This window comes from Phasianus colchicus, chromosome 12, assembly GCF_987193195.1.
Source record: "Phasianus colchicus chromosome 12, bPhaCol1.hap1.1, whole genome shotgun sequence".
Classification (NCBI taxonomy): domain Eukaryota; kingdom Metazoa; phylum Chordata; class Aves; order Galliformes; family Phasianidae; genus Phasianus; species Phasianus colchicus.
Genome location: NC_143447.1, coordinates 9,532,478 through 9,546,832, shown reverse-complemented (window position 1 = coordinate 9,546,832; position 14,355 = coordinate 9,532,478). Strand labels below are relative to the sequence as shown.

At 40.7% G+C, this 14,355-nt stretch overlaps 2 protein-coding genes across 3 annotated transcripts in view; one reads left to right on the top strand and one right to left on the bottom strand.

The window, feature by feature from the left end:
• Positions 1-9,279, bottom strand: part of GLDN (gliomedin) — an 87,930-nt gene extending 78,651 nt beyond the window's left edge. The window contains exon 1 of one of the 2 annotated variants that reach the window (XM_090148904.1): positions 9,198-9,279. The gene's annotated coding sequence lies outside the window, so the exon portion shown is untranslated. The remainder of the gene's footprint in view (positions 1-9,197) is intronic. The other variant, XM_090148905.1, reaches the window with a different exon arrangement.
• Positions 1-14,355, top strand: part of TIPE3 (TNF alpha induced protein 8 like 3) — a 41,434-nt gene that overhangs the window by 6,028 nt on the left and 21,051 nt on the right. The window lies entirely within an intron of this gene.

Genomic DNA, 14,355 nt, shown 5'->3' with positions numbered 1-14,355 from the left:
ACAAAATGTCCTGGCATGACTGAGGATAACAGTGGCCTGTATGAGTTAAACAACATTTGGAGTGTGGGAAAGAATTCAGTTTGTATCCAGATGGCATTATTACGGCACTCAGAGCAGCTACACTGGGCCAAGACCTGGGTTTGGAGCCTTACCCAGTAAAGTGAAGCTCTTTGCTGCTTACCTGCAGAAATCTCCTTCCAATTAGATCAGGAGAAGGGATCTTATAGCTGACAGAAGTCTAGTCCTAGGAACCTTATGGAAAGCTGGGACGAAGTTTCTGCAATAATCACAATTTCATATCCAAGTCCCAAACTTTCACTTGAGAAGCCAAGCTGAGTTCAGGAGCCGTTTAGTAGCCAGTGGCTTTCTGCTCCTTATAACAGACAACTTTACCGAAAAAGGTTGAGAAACAGCAAAAGTCACTTCTCAGCCCTTCCCATGAATTCCTTCCCAGGGGAGATTCTGTCGTCAGTCTGTGTTGCCTACAGTTCTCCTTCCTACAGAGAAGCCATGTGAGCAGTCTCAGTATAGATACAGGTTTCACTAACATCTGCCAGCAGAATAACAGATTGAAGATTACTTCACCATGAAGACATTTGGTCTTCTTGCCAGTGCTAGTTTAATATGAAAGGTAATCTTCTGCTAATTTATAATATTTGTGTTGCAGAACACCTCTCTACCAATGACCATTTTATTTCTGGCATTAACTTTGTTTATCCAAGCAGCTTAAGTTTTCCTCTCTTTGAAGAGATTTATTAACACTATTACTGTGTCACTGTTTCCCCTCCAAGAAGTTTTCTGTTTACTTCTAGAGCACTTAATTTACACTGTCAAATCAATGACAAATGCAGATCAAAGAAATCCAAGTTTCCTGGACTTTGAAAAGTGAAGTTTTTGAGGAGATTATTTATTTCAAGATAACCATTTTTCGGATGATGTTTCCAGTAAAAACTTTGTACCATGTAGCATTATGTCAGGCAAATGTCAGTGCTTTTTGTTCACTCATGTTTAATTTTAAACTGTGTATTTGTGCACAACTTCCCCCTCACACTCAAAGCAGGAGGAGATAGGAAAGAGGTATCAAGAACGACCTTCATGTTCACTTCAAAGCAAGTTATAACTGTTTTGATGCATCAGCTACAAGTATCAACGTAGCGAGGCATCTTTTCATTAATGATCTCCATTGTTAAGGAAAATGTTTAACCATAGATCAAAATTATCAGTACAGCATGACTCACAGCTGCTGGATTTCTCAGAAAATAAAGAATCAATGAGAAAAAAAAACATTTCAGTTACAAATCCAGGAATAGAATAAGACAGTTCATGAGTATAAATGTATGTAAAGACGTCACAGAATGCCAATGACACTTCTTAACAACTTGTACTAATTGATGACCTTTAAATATATCAGGCTCAATAGCACACACAAGAAATAAATAAAAGGCATTTTTGATCAGTGCTTATACCTGCTCTATCAGAACCTAACTTTGAAGGTGTAAGTCTAGCCAGAGAGAACTCCTAGCCAGGAGTATTTGTTTTTAAAGAGCGTATTCCCATGTCAGTTCTTAAGGGTTGGTGTCAGATACCATCCTGCATAGGAAGGAAACGACAGCACTTTGTGTCTCTGGAGCAGACACAGCTGAGGTTTCACTCTTGCCAATCCCCTGCTTTCCCCCACTAAAAAAAAAAGAGACCCATACATTCATCCAGCACAGTCACTGCTGGTATTGCTCCACAAAAAGTACTTCCTTTACACAAGTCATACAGAATTGAAGAAAAGCCAAGAACAAATCATCTTTTTAAAGACAGATGAATACCAGTGCTCACCATAATTCCATGATTCAAATGTTACATTTTGGATTGAATAAGATTCCTGAGAACTTAGAACACTCCCAGCTCACAGCTGGTCATCAGCCAGTATCAGTTTATCCTCCAGACCAAGATACCTCTTGCAGTGTTGAGGACTATTTCCAAACTGAACTAGGGTTCTTTCTAACCAGTTAGTATCTAGCCCAACAAGGTCAAAAGAAAATTATGCTGATCTCACCCTGATGTTTGGTTGTCGCTGAGCAATGGTGCACACCTGTGGGGAGGGAGGGTGGGAAGAGCTGCAGTGCTGTATTGTGGTGCAGGGCAGGGCCAGACTGCACTGTGCTGGGTGCACATGGCCCCCAGCTTGGGCAAGCCTGCACTACTCTTTTGCAAGCCTCAACTCTTTCAATCTTGGTCTGATTTCATGTTCTCAACTCATTTCTTTTCAAATACTCTTGGGTTTGCAGCTTCTACTGTTATGGAAAGTAAACGCTGTTCCCTTCAAAAGGGAAACATGGGAGTAAGATATTGTCATCTTAGAGGAATTAGACTCTGGCAAACAATCCCAACAGTGTGTTTGCAGATGAGAAGGATATCAACCTGATTAATAAGGCATATCTAGTAAAGGAAAGTTCAATCTTCAAACTCCAAAGCAGGTATCTGCCCCAAAAGGAGAACATGTTACTTCCACAGGTAACAGCAGCTTCTCTCTTATTCCCAGAGTGCATTTCTGAACACCTGCTTGAAGAAACAACGTATCCTCACCTCCTAAGTTAAAATCTTGGGGTCTGAACAGCAGGTCCAGGGGCAGAATTGCATTTCTCGCCAGACAGCACCTGTGACCATTACTGATCAAATGAGGTCAGAAGAGGACACTGCTTTATATAGACATAGCTTAAAAGAGAAATGGAGATTTTCAGAGAGGAAACTCACTTTTCTTTTAGAGATTGCCTTAGCTTTGTGGTTTTGCCTTGCCTGATTGGAGTAGACATCCAGCAGGTAGGGAGATAACAGCTCTGCCCAGGCACAGCCCCACACAGCATCCCTCCCCCTTTCTCATGGCATATCACAACAGAAATGACACACATCTATTATGATTTTGCAGCCAAATCATCTGTTCAGCTTCCACATTCCCACAAGAGTTTTGTCCACAGTTGCCCATCCATATATAGAAGGGGAGTAACAGTTGCTGTTGCTTTGCTTAGAGCTCTTTGTATTCACCTTTTAGAACTTCTGTAGGAATGTACTGCCTTAGCAACAGCTGAGTAGTGTTAAGACAGAGACAAGTGATGTGCAGGAAGGGAGTTTAGAGGGACTGGGGAACTACTGTTCAATGAAGTTATGAACAGTATTGACTAGAGCTTAATTTCCTTAGAGTTGCTGCAGCCAATAACAAGGAGGTAGAAAGCTACACGGGAAATACTTTGGACTGCACACTGTTAAACACAACTAGACATACCAAAAAACCAATGCAGGCAGCCACAATTACTTGAGGTTTTTTTTTTTTTAATTACATACTCATTCCTGAAGCAGCTCTTCTACATTTATATAGAGTTCCTTTTTCCTCATAGCCACATATGAAGGAAATTTAGATAGCATATGTGCTGTGCTATTAAACAACTAGTACTAGAATACTTCGTTTCTTTCCTCATTTCTGTAGAGGTTAAAGCAATAGTTATGCTTTCTAACAGGGCTTATAATTTAGGAACAGTTGACACTTAGTCACTATCAGTGACACATAAGTTCTGCCTCCTCTACAGATCCTATGTTATTAAAGAGTTTGGAAATGAATCCTTACATAAGCAGTTCTTTACCATGAAAGCCATAAAAACACATATGACATCACAGAACTCATAAAACTCTCAACAGTTTGGTTGTTGAAAGCTTTACAGCTATCTGCTTGAATTCACTTGGTTTGAAACTTGGCTTGGTCTAAAATTTTTTGAGGCTGAAAACATTTTATATGAACAGCATGTGATTGAATATAGCTAGACCTTTTCCCCCCCCCTCCCCTTAAAGAGCAGATAAAAATAGTTTTCTTCAGCTACGGAAACACTATATATAGAAGAGAAGCTAAATGCTTTCAACTCAGACTTAATAGTTATTTGGTTTGGGTTTTTTTTTGTAAACATTAAAGCCTAGAGGAAGAAGTACAGCAAAAAATATTAAAAAGTGATTTCCCTCATAAAACTACAGACAGCATCAGAAGCAGCTTAGTAATTAAAGAGAACAGTGTTCTGCAGAAAGTAAGGTATTACCTGTTGGTTCACATTTTTTCACTCTGGTACTGCTCATACCCCAATAGACAGGCACATCAGTCTTAAAACTTAGTAAGGGGCGAGACTTCATCTCAAGAGGTGCAGTGCAGAACAGCAGCTCTGAAGAATAGAGCATTACTGGCCATTTCTGTGCCATTCAATTTGCAGCCTGCTGTTGGGGATTTTCTGCCTCCCTATTCTTGCCTCTAAGGAACATCATGGCTGAGAAGCTGCCACGAGAGAACTGCACACAGTGCTGCTGCTGCAGTGCTGTAGAAATCCTGCACCTTGACCCTCTGCAAATACTTTTCGGGCCTTGAGAGCCTGGATTGTGCCAGGAGTTGCAGTGGTCTCTCAGTATTTGGTGTGGTTATGCTTGCTTTGTTTTTAAGCAGATCCACAAGAAATATACACATGCATACATACAACATTGTTATTTGAAATTATTTTTGTTTAGGAGATACCTATATATACACCTTCTGCAATGAGAAGATGTAATCAAGGGCCACCTTGCCCAAAACAAGGCTTTTTACAAGCTAAAAAAAAATTCACCTCAGGAGATTACTACCTGAGCCAGTCACAGCACATTGGCTAGTTCTGCAATACCCATTCACTCACATATGCCATACGTATTTTTGTTTTTCCACCATTAGAACTGTGTCAGGATTCCTTTCCTCATGTGATATTCCAGAATTTATGAACAGGTGACACCATACTCACATTAAACCTGTGCTTTGAGAAAATGGTGACTGTTTGGCCATCACTGTTATACACTAGTGGAGGTAACTGTCACCTGCATATCTGCTAAAACAAGATTTGCTGCTTTAGTCTTTTTAAGTAATGCTTTCCTGAATTTCAAAGTGAACAGGACTTGAAATGTAAGGACACACATTAACCACATTGTGAAGACAGTCCAATTTCTTCTTGAAAAGATCTCATATGGGAGGTTGTGCAATCAGAGGGATAATGTGCTGGACTGACAGCAGGGTCTTAATCACAGCCTTAAGCAAGTATTTCAGTTGTGTCTATTTCTCCTCCCACTTCTGGTCTGCTTTGTCCATTCACCTCTACTCTTTTAAGGTCATATCTTTCACTATGAGTCTGTGCAGTAAGGATACCAGGTATGAGAAAGCTTCAATCCTTGAGGACACCTCTGCAGCTGACTTCTTCTGGAGTATGAAAAATACATTGGTGGCATTCTGTGCTCTTTCAGAAGTCTCACAAAAGGCTGCAGGTTGAGAACTTGCTCCTTAGTCACCCTTGGCTTTCTGTTATGTTAAGCAGATGACTCTGCAGCTTTGTTTTAATTAACTAGTGCTACTGCTTGTCATGAGGCAATAAAGGAATGTTACAGACAGAAGTAGAAAATTTTTTACTACATTTTTAGGAATTCAGCTGGAAAAAAAAACACTTGTGCTTCTCCATCTTTCCGTTTGCTTCCGATTTAGGCTGTCCAGCTCTCTGGCAGTGAAAGCATGTGTCAAAAATAGTTCCAAATTACAGTTCCTATTGGGAGGGGTTTTTTGTATGTGTTTTTTTTTTTTCCTTCCCCTTTAATACATGAGCTGCTTACTGAAATAAAGAAAGCCTTTCACCCAGAATTTATGAGAACAAAAGAAGTCTGCCAGAACTAACATGCTCATGACTGCTGGCATAATCTCCATTATAAGTCTTTCAAAAAAAAAAAAAAAAGATCAATCAGAAAAGAGAGCACTGTCAGCAGCAGAGGGATGCAGTCTGCTTTCCATGGCTGCAGTTACACACCATGGCTCAAGTCCACATTGTCCCAAAGAAGCCCACTGTAAATTGGAGTGACAGGCATTCCCCAGAGCACCTGGATTCATCAGTTTTCTTCATAACTCAAGTTTCTGTATTTCCACGTGAACAGTTTATGTGGACTTCCCATATGAAACCCTACAGCACTGTCTTCTCAAGAGGGACTGCATGGTGCCAAGCTCGCTAGTGCACAGGTCAGGAGATACAAAGGTTTTCTGAACCTGTCTGGTAAGACTTCCCTGCAGGAAGCTGGTTCCTATGGTGTGATAGGCACTTCAGAACAGTCTACCTTCTGTTACTTAAACTCAGGTAAAGCATTAGTGGAAGGAATAATAAATGATGAAGTAAGGCGATAAGCTCTAGTAACCTGGCACCAGACCTCTAGTTCTAGGAAGGATGATGAAGCCTAACCCAAGATATAGCAGTCTCCAAAACCACATTAACCCCGGGGCATTAAGAGAGCTGCAACAGTAGCCTTATTTACAGAAACCTAAGTTGAAACCTTGCTAGTTAAGAGTTGTAGTAGATGTTACCTTCCTTCTCTTACTTCACAGTCTGTTTGTTTCATCTAGAAATGAGATCACAACAGGACAACCTCCCAACCCCCCACACTGGAAGTCTGTTAAAGCTCACTAAGGTACACAGAGATTAATGTCTGCTGGAAACAGAACAAGAAGCACTCCACTTATTTGTCAGCCATGAGATGAATTTTTGTACTGTCAGACTAACTGCAAGAGCTGCAAGCACTGCATTAGGCTCTGAAGGTATGCTGTCTTAGAAAAGAAGCACCTCCTCTAACCTACCTGTCCTATCCCAGATGAAAGAATGCATGAGATGATAGATAAAAAAAAATGTGAGGTTGAAAAAAAAATTAGGTGAAATTGATACTGAAACTCAAGACCCAGTGATTCAAAGCATAGTTCAACAATGCAAGATTTTCGACACCAAACCAAACTTATTCTAACTTCACTTTCCATACGAGCAAACAGCTTTGCCAAATATATCCTCAACTCTATTTAATTTTCAAAACAGACTGACTGTTAGAGACAAGCTTTAATCTTTATGAAGGAAGATCACAACCCCAGTTAATATCTGTATGGATAGCCCACTAGTCCCAGCGACGGCCAAGCAACCTTTACTGGCTGTAACCTCAGAACTTCCAAGTTGTTTGGTCCGTTACCTAAAAATCACCTGCAAATTTGGGGTTAACACACTGATTTCCAAAATATAACTACAGCTCAGTATTGATTATTCTTATCCCCAAAACAAAATCAGAGACTTCTCCACTTCTAGCTGGAAGATTATAGAATATGTTATAAGATAAAGCATGCACTGCTTGTGTTTTATTCCATCAGGCCACATGAGGTGTTTAAATACATAGTCCTTTCTCGCCTCACTAGATTCAGTTCAGATTATTTCCCCATTCTCACCTTCAGCACCACCTCAGTTACATAGCAGATACAGAAGGCACTGCCTCACAGACTGCTCTCACCTGTGCACAAGCTCATGTTCCTTCAGAAAGCCAGGTGCAGCCACCTTCTGTGCCAGCTGGCTCTGAAAGTCTCGCCCAAGTCATCAGCAAACTGCACCTGAAGGTCTGTCAGCAATATCTTGTATTTTTATATTATGTAGCCCCGAGCACAGACATTATTATTGACAGCTAAATGAACACACACGTGTGCTTTTAAATAAGAGACCTCTATCTGTAGGTAGTCGTACATGAAACCTGCCTATTGCCTAGAAGCTCTTTGTGGGCATAAATCACACCTGCAGAGGAGAAAGGTGAATTTCTGCTTGGTTAGAAATACACCATCCAAGCCTAGAGACCAATTACACACTGTTTTACAGCTTAGTACTACAGTGAGGCCAAGAGGCAAATTAATACTGAGCGCAGTTGCTGAGGAGCAGATCCACTTTCTGGCAAACCTGAGAATGTCATGTCAGACATTAAACATCTGGGGTCTTTGCAGTTTTTGTCTTGTTACAACAAAGCCGTATATGGCAGGAAAAAGACTTAGGAAAGTAGAACTGTTCCTAAAGTGACTCAAGATAGACGGTCTGTTTAGTCTATTGTAGAAATGTGATTTTTAACAAACAGGCAAACAAAAAGGAACGTTAGAACTTGGGAATTATGAGTCGCCTTAATCCTTTGTCATAGTGCTATAAGTTTCCCCAGAAAAGTCTAAGCAGACTGAAGGGCATTAAAATGAGGCTTTGATACGTGCAAGAACAGGTGAAACAAATGAGGTCTGCTAGGTTTTAGGTTAAGCCTTAACAGATGCAGCATTCCGGAGTCCTGCTGCAAATGCCAGCCTCATCCTGACCAAATGAACATAGGGAAAGGCATTTATTCTTCCAAAGTCAGCAGGCTACAAAGTCAATTGGGCTGTGCAAGATGAATTCATCAGAGAACACTTATTGAAATACAATGCATGAACAAGACTACTACAGAAAGCAATTGGCATAATGTTCAGCTATTCCGCTGCCAGAAATAAACTAATCAAGCCTTGATGATACTCATTTGAATACTAGGAGGGTTAAACATTCATCTACCTTTTAGAGAAAAATAAAGTACCTCAACAGAAAGCAATTAAATTATAATATGACATTATTTCCAGGGCACCTTTTAGCTTACAGGGCAAGGCTCCATGCTCTTTTAGCAAGCACCACTTGAGCATGGAGCATATACTTGTTTGTACTGATTAGCCCAACTGGTTCCTCTCTCTTTTCCCACCTCCCTGCCGTTGCTAAAGAGTCCTTTAAATACATAATCTGATAGATTGGCAGGCACACACGATGTCTGCAGAGATGACTTGTTGGTTCACATGGGACCCTGCTGAACGTCCTTCCAGATGCCACTATCAGTTTGTGGCTGAAGAATTGCAGCTTCAGATGTTTATATGCTTAGAGAGGCTTCTTTCAGCAAAAGCATCAGCCTGCATCACCAGTTGAATCCATTCTCAGTTCCATGGGATAACAGACCAGAGTACACTGACCACCCAGACAAACACTAGCTCCACCTGTAGCTTTTGGCTTCCCTCCGTGTCCTCAAGAGTCAGGATAACATAGAGAGACTGCAGAAACCCTATAAGCACTTGCTTCTTCCTACAGCACTGTGAAAAACCACTTCTGTTTGTAGACATTTCAAGACAGCCACTTGGGCTGCCCAAAGCATGCCCTGAGACAGATGAGTGCTCTCTCCAGCCCAAAACACAGCCTCTCACACTGCTCAGCAACAAATGACCACACAGGACCAGAAGAACCAAGAACACTACAATATCAGCATAGAAAATTCATACAGCCTCCAACAACCAACAGCTCCAAGACCTCCCAGTAGCACCAAGCACTCACCTTCACAAGCTGTGCGCAAGCCTTCCACAAGCACCTTCTTCTCTGTAGTCCCCTGCAGCAAGCCAGATGCCTTCCCACCACCTCTCTTCCATTTCAAGCACCAGGTGCAGGTGCTCAGCAATGCCCTTGATTGGCTGCTGAGGAGCACCCTGTGCCACGAGGGGCAGAATTCCTCCTAAGATGGTCTCACTGCACGAAGGGAGCCCTCAGCCTGGTGGGTGCCAACATTATATATTGGCCCTACTGTTTTTCCCTTTCTGTGCCAGATGCATTTCCCACTTAACTGGAGTTTTCAGCTGCCAAAGTGCTTTAGATTCTGTTCATATTGTTGAAAACAGGCAATTCCATTGTTTGTCTTGCGGTGTAAAATTGGTAATGTGAAATAAGCATCTTCAGAACACCATAATTTAAGCGTTCAAAATACTTGATTAGAATTATGAGGAACATCATAATTTCCCACCTTGCTATTAATAAAATCAGTTCCGTTTTTGAGTAGCATTGGAACAGGGCGTAACCTTGCAGCTTTACACTGGTAAAACACCCACCTGGTGAGGAGATGGATGTAAGTCAGCCATTATTTTGGAAGGAAACAAAAAAATATTTTTCTAATCAAATGTTACAGCTTTTCCAAAGTCACAACAAGTAGCTGGTAGAAATCAGCTCTGTGGAAATTAAATGCTTAAGTGCCATCTCAGACTGTGCAAGTCAAGCTGTTCAAGCCTGCAAGGAACATAGCACCAGAGTAGGAAAATGGAAATTTAAAATTAATTGACTACCATGCTAGCAGGTAATCTAGGTGGAAGTTCTCAATCTGGAGAAGATGTTATTTGGGTTTCTCTTGAATATCCTTCACTCTGTCTTTCATGGTTGCTAAGAAACAGCAGCATTCCAGTACAGTAATCTTTCCTCCCCCATTCTGAATGATGGTTAATTGGCCTGTGTGTGAAGCTGGCTTCCTAGCACAGGAAAGTTTATGTGCAAGAGCAGAAAACGCTAGAACTGGAAAACCTAGGTTTCATGCTAAGTACACAGTTTCAAATGGCATAAAGCTTTGGAAAGTTCACATTTACCAGAATACGTTTTAATACTTGGGTGTAACAGAGGAATCGTGATTAGCTGTGTCCCAAAATCTCTCCTTTTTCAAACCTTAATGAAAATTCTCAGCTTGAGTGTGAAATCTGTTGGCTACAAGAACAAGGATTGTGTGATTGGATAAATTAAAAAATAATGGTGACGTTCTCTGAGATGGATAGCATAAATGGCACAAAGACATTTGCAGTTTAAGAGAAGTAGAAGATACTGCTGGTATTTTTTCAGAAGATTTGAAGGTATCATTTTTGTATGGAAGTTGAAAAAGGAATTTTGTACAAACTATGTGAGGATACAAATGTTTAGGCTACATAGAGACAGATTACTCTTTCAGATACTTTCTGAATTGAATGTGGTGGGAGTCCAAATGTAGGGCTGAGCCTCTTCATCTTAAATGTTATCTAAGCACTGTCCTACAGGAAATATTTTGGTGAGGACATTACCTTTCCAATGATTAAGAAATTGGAATATTGAAGAAGCAGGTAGTTCTAATCCCAGCTCTCTACTTTCAACCTTTTCTTTTCAATGAAGAAATTCTTCTCTGCGCAATTTGATATGATTTTCCTAACTCCTGCTTGGAAGGGAAAGGGTGGGATATGCTTCTGTTTCTTTTCACTTTCCATTCCCAAACAGGAATGGTACAGAATGACATTTCTGGCACAAATGGAACAGACTTCTCAGTTCTTATTGAGCAGGAAGAGACTCTTAGATCAGCTAGGTGCTAAGTGTTATCATTAATAACTGGCTAGGTCTGCACTCTGTCAGATAGCCTTCATTTTAATGGCTGTTTACTAGAAGCAACACACTACATGGTGATGGCTCATTAAGTGGGACGTATTCTGCACCTGGGAATTGAAAATATCTGTGTTTCAGTTGTGGTATCTCTACCCATATCAAAAGGGTTGAAACTAGATCATCTTTGATGTTCCTTCCAACCCAAACCATTCTGTGGTTCAGTATGATTTAAGAGGAGAGCTTTCAAATTATAAAATGTAGAAGATGTTTAAAATCCTTATTTGTTGAATGTATGCAAGCATGTGTTGCTGTTTGCAGATGGAGATTTATAAGCTACTATTACTCTGATTATCTCTGAAGCCTCTGTTTTCTTTCCTCTCCCTAAAGGCATAAGGATTGATACATCTTGCAAGAAATCAATGATTATTTCATTTTGCTACTGATTGGGATGTCAAAGGGCTTTTAGGATGTATTGTAAAGAACCAATTTGACAGAATCCGCATTGGCAGTGACTTGAAAAGAGAAGCTATGAAATTTTTGGAGCAGCTAAGTGCTATTTTGGATGTGGGCTGCTGCTAAAGGGGCTGAGAAGGTTAAACTTTATGATCAGCGGGGATGGCTGCAGTCCTGATCTGGGAGAGGAGCACACACTGCATGCACAGATCCAGAAACATAATGAAATGAATGGATTGAGCTGAACTGTGGGTGAGAGGGCTTTGCCTTCTCCCACTTCTTCCTCTATCCTATTCCAGCTCTAGTAAAAAATTTCTCCATATCTCCATATGTTCAGTAAGGACCTATGGTCTGCATGCTTGTGAGGTCTTACATTGGCCTTTAGCAATTTGAAGATTTTTGTAGCAATTCTCTATATGTTCCACTACCCCAGATAATACAGCATTAAAAAAAAAAAAAATCACCTTAAATTTTGCCTATAAATGACTGTTAATGGCTGATCTTGTTTGGTGAGTGTTCTAAAGAAGTTAATGGCTTGTGAGAGTGCAAGTGGATATTCCACAAAAACCTGTTTAAGGGCATGTGTTTAAAGTACAGAAAGATGTATTTTTATGTGCTACTGCCCTCTGAACGTCCTTGTGAAGATGTAGGGAGGTGTGTAACTCACCAGGATTGTGGATTTTGTTCCTGATCTCCTGATATAAAGCGCCGTTTGATTGTAAGGAATATTATCTAAGGGACTGACAGGCCTAACCACAGGGAACACACACAGTTTTTGCTATACAACATAAAGGAAAAACAGAGATACTTTTCACATGGCCAGAAGCTGTGAGGTGCATCACTCAGTATCTTAATTCTGTCTGTCTCTGCAAGGATGTACCATCTCCCATGAAGAGAGCTGCAATCTTGTAAAACCATCCATTCATTTATATGGTAGTTCTGTGCCCTGAAAACTTGAGGTCCTGAAAAAAAGGCTTTATTGAAAACAGTAGATGTTCAGTAAGTGCCAACTCCTTAATATACGATCCCGTGGATAATTTCATTCCGTAGGAAGGAGAGCAGTTTGAGCAAAGCTGTGTTCTGCCTGCAAGTCCGAGTAACTGCTGACCATTGTTTCAGGGAAGATCTCATGAAGGCTGGTGGAGGTGTGGATGTGTGACAAATGGATTTGGCTTCATGAATCCACTGGCTGAAGCTCCTATCTACGGTGTGAGCAATGATAGCCACTATTACAGCATATGAATTGTCATAGCAGAAAGGGAGGAGCTGGCAGGATGTACAGACACTAGGCAAGGACTGCCCTCCTACATTCCCACTGGCGTTTTCTGGCAGATCTCTGTGGTCCAGTGTTTCAGCTTTCAAAAGGAGCTTTTGGATAAAGGCTATGGAATAGCCACTCCATTTCCAGACAGAAAGCAGCAGTTCAGACCCACAACTGCAGATTCTTTTTAGAGAGCAGCTCCAGAAGTGCGTCAGTGAAAAGCAAAGCACAATAGGCTGCTGTTTCAATGGGCAACTGAGGAATACCCTTGTGATGAGTTATTTCTGTCTTTCTTGTACAAGAATTGTTTCCATCATTTTAAATCGTTTTTCCAAGTAACACAATCTGGTTTCATTTTCCAGCTAAGTGGAGGAGAAACCTTTATTTTAATCTTGTGAAAGATCAATCAGTGACTAGATGAACCAGTAACACAGCTAAGTAAATGTGCCAGAGACACAGGAGCCTGCTGTCTACTCCAAAGTACTGGGGAAAAAATATCCTTTTCTGAGTGGCAAACTTCAAATAGGTAAAATAGGCAAACCTCACGATCAAGACAATCCATATAAACTCCAGAGGAGAAAAACTCCTTCATCATGGAACAAAGGCAACTCTGCAGCAGCAATGACTGTAGGCAGCAATGGAAAGACTGACCTGTCAAGAAGTGCACGCTCACATTCCAGTAGTTACTGCAGCAACTTTCAGTGTTTTGTTCCATTTTGCAGAGTACTTCACATTTCTTCAGCTGAGAGCATTTTTATAGTAAATTTAAGCTTATAGTTAATTGACTAGGTTTTCTTAATTACCTTTTTAATTGATACCTTGAAAAAAGGTCATGAGCTGCTTTGGTCTGATTATGTCCATTCAGGTCTACACAGTCTAGGATTCAGCCTAGACCAGTAACTTTCTATAACATTTTTACCTTGAAAATAGAGCCTAACGTCTGTTGAGTGTTGTGACATTTTTTCACTCCATAGAGAGCTGGTACAAGTGCTATACAGCACGTGAACTGTAGTGCATAGGTGGTTCATAAACTCTCTGTAAGCTTCTGAATTTCTTCCAGTGCAAGTGGGAAATTGAGTGTTTTGTAGTTTGATGGATTTTTCTTTTCTTTAGCACTTTTGTATTTAATTAATTCATCTTTATTCCCCTTCTAATACACGAAGTCATGGAGTTATGCTATTTCCTTCCATAGCCTAGGCAGTGTATGCGCTACCGCAGAGGTCAGCGTTTGCTGCACTGCTCTGTTTTCTGCAATTTTTTGATCACAGTCGTTATCAAAGACTGAACTATAGAGATCTAAATGAGCCATCAGAAGTTAGAAGCTTTGAAGCTCCGTATAACAACTCGTCTGAAAAAAAAAGCAAGAGCTTAAGCATCACCAGCAGCATTTATATGGACAAGAAAGAAACCTTTCATGTAGAAAGCACCTGCAGAGACTCCTGTGGATCACCACTGCATGAAAGGATACCAAAGAGGGGTTGTGTGAGACTTCTGTTGGACGAGGTTAATACGTTATCTGCTTGAATCTTGAGCAGCAGAAGAACAAACACAAAACACTAAGAACTTAATAAAAAACAGCCCATCTGATTTAATTGGGAAGCGTCACTTGGCTCACTTCTT